The sequence below is a fragment of the Petaurus breviceps genome, unplaced genomic scaffold, assembly GCF_028583685.1.
Source record: "Petaurus breviceps papuanus isolate PSGF00001 unplaced genomic scaffold, PetGlider_PUasm1.0 90574, whole genome shotgun sequence".
NCBI lineage: Eukaryota > Metazoa > Chordata > Mammalia > Diprotodontia > Petauridae > Petaurus > Petaurus breviceps.
The window spans coordinates 2,202,514-2,212,049 of NW_027187277.1; positions in this window are offsets into that span (position 1 = coordinate 2,202,514).

A 9,536-nucleotide genomic window follows, 5' to 3' on the forward strand; every position below is an offset into this window, starting at 1 on the left:
AGTGAGGGATGACAGGTAGCCTGAATGCTACATTGATACTCCTAATATATTAAAAGAACTTCTGGTCAGAAGACCCTAGCATCTATAGTACATTTGTGAGGAAAAAATAAATGATAATTGCACAGGATAATAACGCATTTAGGAGTTGTGTTAAGGGGTGTACCTGCATAAGGAAGACCACAACTCCATCTAAATCATATATATTTAAGTTGGCAACATAATTCCCCTCAAGGGAAGAGGGGTTTTTTTTTTTGCATTCTTTTAAATAAAGTATCCACTGTTCCATCAGAAGAACTATTTAAGGTATGACTTCTACATGGGAAAGAAAGGCTATAGCTCAAGAACTCCTGACTGAGGAGAGTTAAACTCAGTGAGGAACAAAGCAAGTAAATATGCTGTGCCCAGAAATGACCAGATGCACAGGATAATATTTGCAGATGAAAAACACATTGGCATGAATTTTTGTTTTTAAGTTTGGCCTTTTTATGTTTATGTACAGAACATTGGAACTGTTTAGATGAAAGATCAGTGTAAATTTAAAATGCGGCTTTACAAAATGTAGTGCAACTAAAATGAAGCTTTAAAAAAAGTTAATAAACATCATGAGAAGTCTGGTCTGTGTGACATTTTCCTCACCTCTGGAGATCTTTAAATTCCTTCTAAAAATGAATTCATTAAAAGGATGCTATTGAAAATTCAATGGAAAACTTTTTTTTAAAAGAGTGTCTACACCATCAGCAGTTGCAACTATAAGAGTCCCTTTATGCCAGATAAGTGTTTGGGGATAAAATTTTGCTGTAAGCAATGGAGGTTTCACTGACTTATATGAACGGATGGTGAGTGAAATGAACAGTCAGGAGAAACAGTTTATATAATGACAGCATTTTTTTTTAGATGAGACCCAAAGAGTTTGTTATTTTTTCCAATAGTAAATGGGAAAGAAGACATTGAACTGTGGTCCTCTGATTACCAATAAGTCCAGCAGTCTCATGATGGTGAGTGACTGCTAGTGCTCCCCTTTTACTAGAAGATTAGAGCTGGATACAGAAACTCACCAAGGACTGTTGACTTTGGAGGTGCTATTGAACTATGATTAAGACATTAAGAATAGATTTTCTACACTGTTTTGGGTGATATAAGGGATGGGAAAGCTGTACAAAATGCAGCTTCTGCTTTGTGACAGCTGCTTAATACCCTAGAACCTCCACAGGTCCCCAAATGACACTCAATTTTAAGACATTGGCTAAAACTTATTTATAAATAACTACACGCTAAAGAAAAAGGTACTTGACAAAAGCATAGGTGAGTGAAATGAGTGCTCAGTGAAAAGGTTCATTCTACTGGAAAAGGCATCAGTCATGCAGTTGAGATCCAGTGACCTACTATGCACAGTTACTTTTTTTTGAGGGGAGTCTTTGTTTAGCTGGGGAGAAAGCTTTTGAGATCTGGTTAGAATGTACACTTCTGGACTCATTTGAAGGACCTATCTGTCAATAGCATCTTCACAGAGGCACAGGCCTCCTTATGTAAACTCCATCTGCAATTAGAATTGGTTCTTTACACTTAGCATCCAAGAAGGATGATTACTGGAGTGAGGTGGAGAGTGGGGGAATGAAAACCCTTTAAACACTTGGATAGAAATTTTGGGGAGGGGGCTGAAAGAGGAGAAGAGGATAGGAAGTCCATAGGGAGTAGATGAAAAGTTCATATAAGAAGCCAGATCATGTTCTTGGAAGGAACCTCAGCAGCTATAACTATGTATATCATGGTTAAAGGCTAGAATGATATAAACTGGTTAGATTAGGCACCCTTACCTAGAGGAGGAGGAAAGGCCATAGATAAAAAGTGGGAAAATAACCATAAGTGTGATACTTGACTCTAAAGGAATTCTACCCGTGCCTTATCTGACCTGCTTTGGATTAGTGTGTTCAAAGTATTTGAAGGGCACCCCCCTAAGATTGGTGCATTGGTAAGAGACTCCAGTTCCTCTCACTACTTCATCATAGGACCACATAACCCCTAATATATTTGTACCATCCAGAATTGATCTTTTGCCTTGCTGAAGATTTGCAGTTGCAATGTAGCTTCATTTCTCTGAATCAGACCAAAGTGGGGCCAAGGATGGCAGTGAGGAAGGGTAATTTTGTACACTTCTTGTATGAGTGAGTAGATACACTAAATCACTTTATAAGTTACCAATAAACTTCGATCAACCTGGTGTTTTTGGGGTGGCTAGGTGGCGTGGTGAACAGAACACCAGCCCTGGAGTCAGGAGGACCTGAGTTCAAATTCAGACTTAGACACTTAGCACTTACTAGCCATGTGACCTTTAGCAAGTCACTTAATCCCAATTGCCCTGCCTTCCCCAATCCAAAAAGAAAAAAAGCCTGGTGTTATTTTTTCCTGTGTACATTGAAGTCCTATATCTGATTAACACAACTTCTCAGGAACTTTCCAGCTGTACTGTTTTTCCTCTCTTTCAACACGAGAAGGCTTTAACTGGCACTATGGTCATATTCCAGACACAAGATCGAATCTTCTGGACCCTAATTTCAGCCAGACACAGACTAAAGCGGAGAGAGGAACGGCACAATCATTGCATTCTGAGCGGATCTGACTCCCCAAGATACTAGGAACTTGTTAGAAGCTGTGGTGGGGGCCATGATCTGAATTACAATGAGGGGGCAGGGTAGCTATGCTGCACAAAGAATAACTGGCTTTGGGTCCAGAGAAACACCCCTGAGAAATGATCTAATTTTTGACATTTGCCCTTGTTTTCCCTCTTAGTGGGTTCAAGTAGTTTTTCTGGTCTCTGAATTGATAGAGCAGGCTGCCTATGTGTGCCCTACTTAATGGGTAAACATCCTCCTGCTTTAAGGGTTCTCTATGCGAACTGAGGCTTTGAATGACCCATTTTGCATTGAATCAGTTCATTGTTGAGAAGTTTGAAGGGAATGTTTTTGTTGCAGATGGTTGGGATGCACTCAGCAGAGTTCCAGGCCAAGGTCCTAAGGGAATGGGAGAACCTAGAGGTTGCAGTGAAGGGAAGGGGCCTCCATGGAAACAAACTTCTTCCAACAATCCTGAATGCCATCTCACATATTTAGAATAGGGATATTCTTCCATCTGGCATATTCAGGATGCTGGCTATTCTATTTCAGGTTCTGATAGGCTCTGTAGTCCTCATCCAATTTTTTGGACATAAAACTGACCTGCAGTAAACAGTTGCTAGTACAACAGTGGTTGAGCACAGAGACAGTCTGGGTTAATTATGACTGAGGCTGGTGATTCAAGAACCTAAATTTTGACAGTTCAAGGTAGGGGGACATAAGAAGTATCTTGCTTCAGACATGATTTATCTACTTACATGTTGCATTGTCCCCCAGTAGGATGTAATATCCATGAGGAAAGGGATTGTTTTTGGCTTGGTTTTGTGTTCAACGTATAGCCTTACTCATGAAAACACTAAAACACAGTCTTTATTTATTGGCTTGGTTTTCTCAGTATAACCTGTATATTGTTGGCATGCAGGATTGATCCTGTTCTCTATACAAAGGGTACAAAATTTCAGGGGAGGTAGTGATCAACCTGGCTGCCTGTTGTAATATAATACCAAGGAAAGGCAACTTCCCAAGGTTCAGAATACCAGCATAGGTGCTCTCTATTTTATTCAGTAACAAACCCAGAACAGAGAAGATCAAAACATGACATCATTCAAAATACAGCATTTACTAAGTGTGATTAAATAATCTCCAAGGACTACCCCACCCCAGGATCTTCCAATCATTCAATCAATTACAAAGTCCCTGTTCTAAATACTACTCCACCCCTAGGCTATACCTTAATTAAGTCCACCACAAAGCCCCTCTTCTCAAATGGAGATTAGTTTCCAAACATAAGGTCAAAAGTTCCCCACCCCTGGATCACAATTGAATCTACCCCAGAGTTACATCAAGTTTAAACACAGCACTTAATACCCAAATGGAGGTCTTTTCTTCATCTTGACACGAGGCAAGTTCTCAGCAATCTTAGTTCCTGGGGAGACAAGGCTTAGCAAAGCCACAAGATACATTGCCAGTCCCTTCATGAATTTATCCTCTGTCTGTAGAACAGTCCTAGAACCCCTGAACACATTAGCAAAGCCCTCTCCCAGGATTTCTGTAAACATACAACAAGAAAATCCTTCTTCAGGGCTTCTGAACCAACAGAAAGGCTCCCAGACCCCTGCAACAACAGCACTGTCCCTCACCAGTGGACAGTATTCACTCTGTCTGCAGGACAGTCTCCAGACCCCTGCAACAACAGTACTGTCCCTCATCAGTGGACAGTATTCACTCTCTGTCTGCAGGACAGTCGCAGGCCTTCTTAGCGAACAGCCAGGTTCCAGAACTTCTTCAACAAAAGGACAGTCTTTCACCAGTGGACAAATCTGGCAAAATAACATCAAAACAGACAGACAAAGTACCAGCAAAACAGCCATGTCTCCTCAGTCCTTGGCAGCTCAGGGGGCAGGTCTCAAAAGTCCAGGGCAATTCAAAGCGGCCACCAGCAATTCTCTTAGTCTCTCTCTCTCTCCACGAGGTGCTGCTACCAAAAAAAATCTTCCGCCTCTCTCTAGTGTCTCTCCAAATCTACATCACCAGCTCCTCCCAGTTCAGGACTTTCTTTTCACATCAACAAGCCCATCCCACAGGTGGGATTAACAAACTCTGGGTTTTAATACAATCAATTTGAAAACCAAGCCAATACAGGGGAATCTTTAATTGCCATTACTATCACACCTGTCTAGAACTAAATATCAGTCACATTGCTACTCAAACTCTGGCAGATTCGGGTTGTTTAGTATCCAAAGGGGGCCGTTATTTTGACACAGAGCTCAAGCCTCCATAATTAACTTGATATCCTGCAACTCATCCCTTTAGGATACATTGACCAGATATAAGGAAGGGTACCAGGAATTCAGATAGAAAAATATTCAGAAGAAGTTATCTATTCTTAGGTCTTTCCAGACAAGGTCCCATATTGCTTATGAAGAAAAAGAATGGGGATTTAAGCCCCCACCACTGATAGGCTCTGTAGTTATTGGATTTATAATACCATTAGGGTGCAGAATTGATATCCTCCACTATGGATTTCCAACCTCCTGGCTCAGGTTCATTGAGAAAGGGTAGGGCTGTTATATGGTTTAGACTTGGGATGGGAATGGGAAGCAGATGATATTTCATGTAATTGAGAGGTAATCTGAATACAGAATTATGCTGTTTGGAATAGGCAATGCTCTCATAGTTTCCCAAAGATTTGTGAACTCAACTTTTCAAGACCTACCAGATAGAAGAGCAGCCATTTTGAAGCATTATGGCATTGGAAGGAGGTTGGACTGGGAGACAGGAAATACCCAAGTTCATGTCCTGCTTCTGACACTTATTCATGTTGCCATGAGCTTCTAAATCTCGGTTTCCTTCTGTAAAGTCGGCTTGATGCTTGTAGTTCAAGCCTCACAAGGTTGTTGTGAAGATCAAATGGAAACTTTAGAGGCTTATATGGCATGATGATGATGATGATGATGATATGGAGATGTGTTTATCTATTTGCTAGATTCCAATGAGGAAAAACCTAGAGGCATCTAGGTGACCTGATGGATAGAGCACTGGGTCTACAGTCAAGAAGGTCTGAATTCAAATCCAGTCTCATACACTAACTAGCTGTATGAGACTGTATGCTTAACTCTGTCTTTGTTCCTTATTTGTAAAATGATCTGGAGAAGGAAATGGCAAACTGCTCCAGTGTCTTTGCCACAAAAACCCCAAATAGGGTCATGAAGACATGAAGACAATGGACATGACTGAACAACAAACAACAGCCAGGCAAAAGTCACCCTCTAACATCCGTGACAGAATCATACATTCACACATATGGAAAAATGACAGTTTGAGCAAGCAGAGCTAGAATTCTTAGGGGAAGATAGAGAAGTACAAAGGGATACAGCCGTGGCTAGGATGTAGCCAGCTAGGCTTTGGTTCAGGGTAGAACATTAGAAGTTACCAATACAATGCATTCAGGGAGTGTTTGCTCCCCTGACCAATCCCCATCTTATGATATTTGAGGAGATGGAAATCGGGCATTTTTTCTTCTCTAGGTGATTCTCATCTCTTCTTAACTAATGGCCATTTGCTTCAGGTGCAGAAGTTTCTCTGCAAATGAATGACCCATGATAATCCAGACCTTCTATGGACATTAAGTGAGGGTGAGGTGAGGTTAGGGGCCATCTGTTGTCCTATTCCATTCTTTCAGCCCTGGCTGCATTGTTCAGAAGTCTATTCAAGCACTAGAAGTGTTTTAAAGGACTCCTGAAGTAGAATTCTCTTTAGGGAGTTGAAATGTCATTTCACCTGTTTCTCTGTGTACATATTAAGACGTATGCCAGACATTGTGAATGAATTAATGAATGAAAAAGCTTTTATTAGGTACTTATTATAGGCAAAACACTGTGCTAAGTGGTAGAGGTACAATTTTTTTTTAAAAAAGAGAGTCTATTTTCAAGAAATTCATATTCTAATAAGGGGAGACAAGACATATAAGAGATACAAGTCAAGTGGATGGTTAGCAGTAGTGATAGTGAAAGGGATGGCAAATCCTTTTTCCCCCAAGGACTACTTCCTTTATAAGGACACCTCAAAACAATGTTTGGGGACAGCCTAGAAGAAGAACCAGTTATTTGTAGGGGGTAGAGGAAGTGATGCTTTTTTTCCAAGGCTCTATGGCTTGTGAATTGATGCCTTCAAGACAACAGTTAGGAGTCTCCTTATCCCAGAGTAACATGCCCTGAAATTCTTTGGTCCAGTGGAAGCTATCAACAGCTAAAGAATGTTATATAATCTGGGACAAAAAGCAACTGGCAATTAAGGCTATATGGTAAGTAAAGGGGTTAATACAGTTGGATGAAATGAATTAAAGATGTCTTCCTGGAGAAAGTGAGTTTTGATCAGGGTTTTAGAGTGCAAAGGGTAATTAATGTGTACTGGTAAAGGCATGCACAAAGGTGCAGAAGCAGGAATGAGCAAATTACATGTGCAAGGTCATAGAAGAGCTAGCTTGGCTAGAAAAGAGGCTGTGTAGAAACAGAATGTAGAAACCAAGAAACAGACTGGTGAATTAGTTGAGGGGGTGTTTGGGAAAGGTCCTTGAAAGTCCTTGGAGACTACAGGTGTATTTAGAATAAGTTTGGTTCCTTGATGTAACTAACTCTATTTTGTACTAGTCCACCATTTTGTGATGAAGTATATTGATATTTGTTTTTTATAACTTCTTTTTTCAATATTAAGATGATATGTGTTGGTGTAGATTGTGTAACAAAATGTGTGTATTCATAATCAACTGGCAAATGTATGGGAACCCCAGTAGGACACACTACCAATGGGAAATTTGGTAAAAAAAAACATTGCTATTAATTTATGTCATCAGACACCAATCAAATTAATTAGTAGACTAACTATGTCACCGACCACCAATCAGGATTTGTGTGCAGCTAGCTAATATCCATCCCCAAAACTCTAAGAAACCAGCCAGAAACTCCTAGCCTTCAGCTTGATCTTGGGTTGCAACCAAGGCTGATTTTTGCTCTCTCCACACTTGAAACTGAAGCATCCCCATATTCAAATGAGGGTAATTTTTATTGACTGATGGAGATTTACACACTTGCCAAGCAACCATCTCAGAAGGATACACATGGACTCTGTTTGGGCAGAGAGTAAACTTTTTCATTGAGTACTGCTATGAAACATATTTATTGAGAATCCCTGGGAAATCAGATTGTTGGGTTGTTTCTGTTGTAGCTAATGTTTGTATTAGCTAATGGATAATATTAAATAATGTTTGCATGCATTTGATTAATAATGTTTAATTGCAGCATTGGGAAGTGTAAGTCTAATTAGTGTTTATATTGCACTAGTTAACTGATTTTGCGCATGCATCCTAAGTTACAACAGGGACCATTAAAAAAATTTCAGGAAACAGGCAACAAAAAATGGAAGAATCATAAAATTTTGAAGCTAGAAGTGGTAAAATTTTTGTGGAAAAAAGCCAATTTTATGGAAGAGAAAACTGAGATCTGGAAAGGGTAAACCACTTACCCAAGGTTATCTTTTCTTTTCTTTTCTTTTTTTTTGCAGGGAGGAAGCCAGGGCAATCGGGGTAAAGTGACTTGCCCAAGGTCACACAGCTACCAAGTGTTAAGTGTCTGTGGTCTGGATTTGAGCTCAGGTCTTCCTGACTCCAGGGCAGATGCTCTATTCACTGCACCACCTAGCTTACCCTGCCTAAGGTTATCCATTAAGTTCGTGGTAGGGGCAGGTTTCTTAACTCCCAATCTAGACCTCCATCTCATTACCTCCCTTTGATGTAAACAATGCTCAGTGATTGTTCCGCTTTATTTGAGAAAATAAAGAAAGAAACTCAATTCTTCTTACATTATCTCCCACCACTCAAAACCACCCTTCTTCTGAACTTCCCCATTTTATTGGAGGACATCTCCATCCTTGGAATTTCCTAGGTTTGCAACGTCAGTGTAATTTTCAACTCTGCACTTTCCCTCATTCCACATATCCAATCAGTAGGTAAATCTTGTCATTTCTTCTTCCATAACTTCTGCATCTGACCTTTCTCTCTAATCACACAGTCACCATTCTAATTCAGGGATTTATCACCTGAACTGTTTCTGTAGTCTCCTAATTGGACTCCTCAGTTCATTTTCCATATAGTTTCCACAGTCAACTTCTAAAGCCCCGCTCTGATCATGAAATTCCCCTAAATGGTAAGCTCCAATGGCTTCTTAATGACTCTCAAATAAAATATTATTTCACCTTTATCTCATTCTTTAAAAATATCTAGTTGTTGCATAAGTTTTATAATGTACATTATTATGCAGAGGACCATATGTGCATATTTAGAATTATATATTTAATTGTAAAACTATGCATTGTTAATATATAACATGAAAAATTTAGAAATTATTTCTGTTGTATAATAGCTGTGTACATTATATTTATAATATATTATTTTTACATTATGGTATATCACATAAATATAGCTACATTTGTATTATAATTATATAGCATATAAATATATTATATAACATAAAATAGAATACATTTTATTTTATATATTATATAATATATTTAAAATTATTTTTAAACTGATAAACATACACATTTGTGTTGTGTTTTTTTTAAACTTGTAGTGGAAGATCTAAAAAGCTTGGACATCATTCTCTAGACAGCTTAGTGAAGGTGAAAGGGCATGGCAAATGTAGATTTGAGTGTCACTGGGTTGTAACTGAAAGCATGTGAAGAGAAGAATTTCCCAAAAGAATGAGTGTATAGGGAGAAGCATAGTGAGACTGGTTGACTTTTGGTGAATGATTATTTTGTCAAGTGGGAGAAGAAATATCAGCAAGGGAGAGAGAGAGATAGAGAGAGAGACAGAGAGAGAGACAGAGAGAGAGAGAGAGAGAGAGAAAGAGAGAGAGAGAGAGAGAGAGA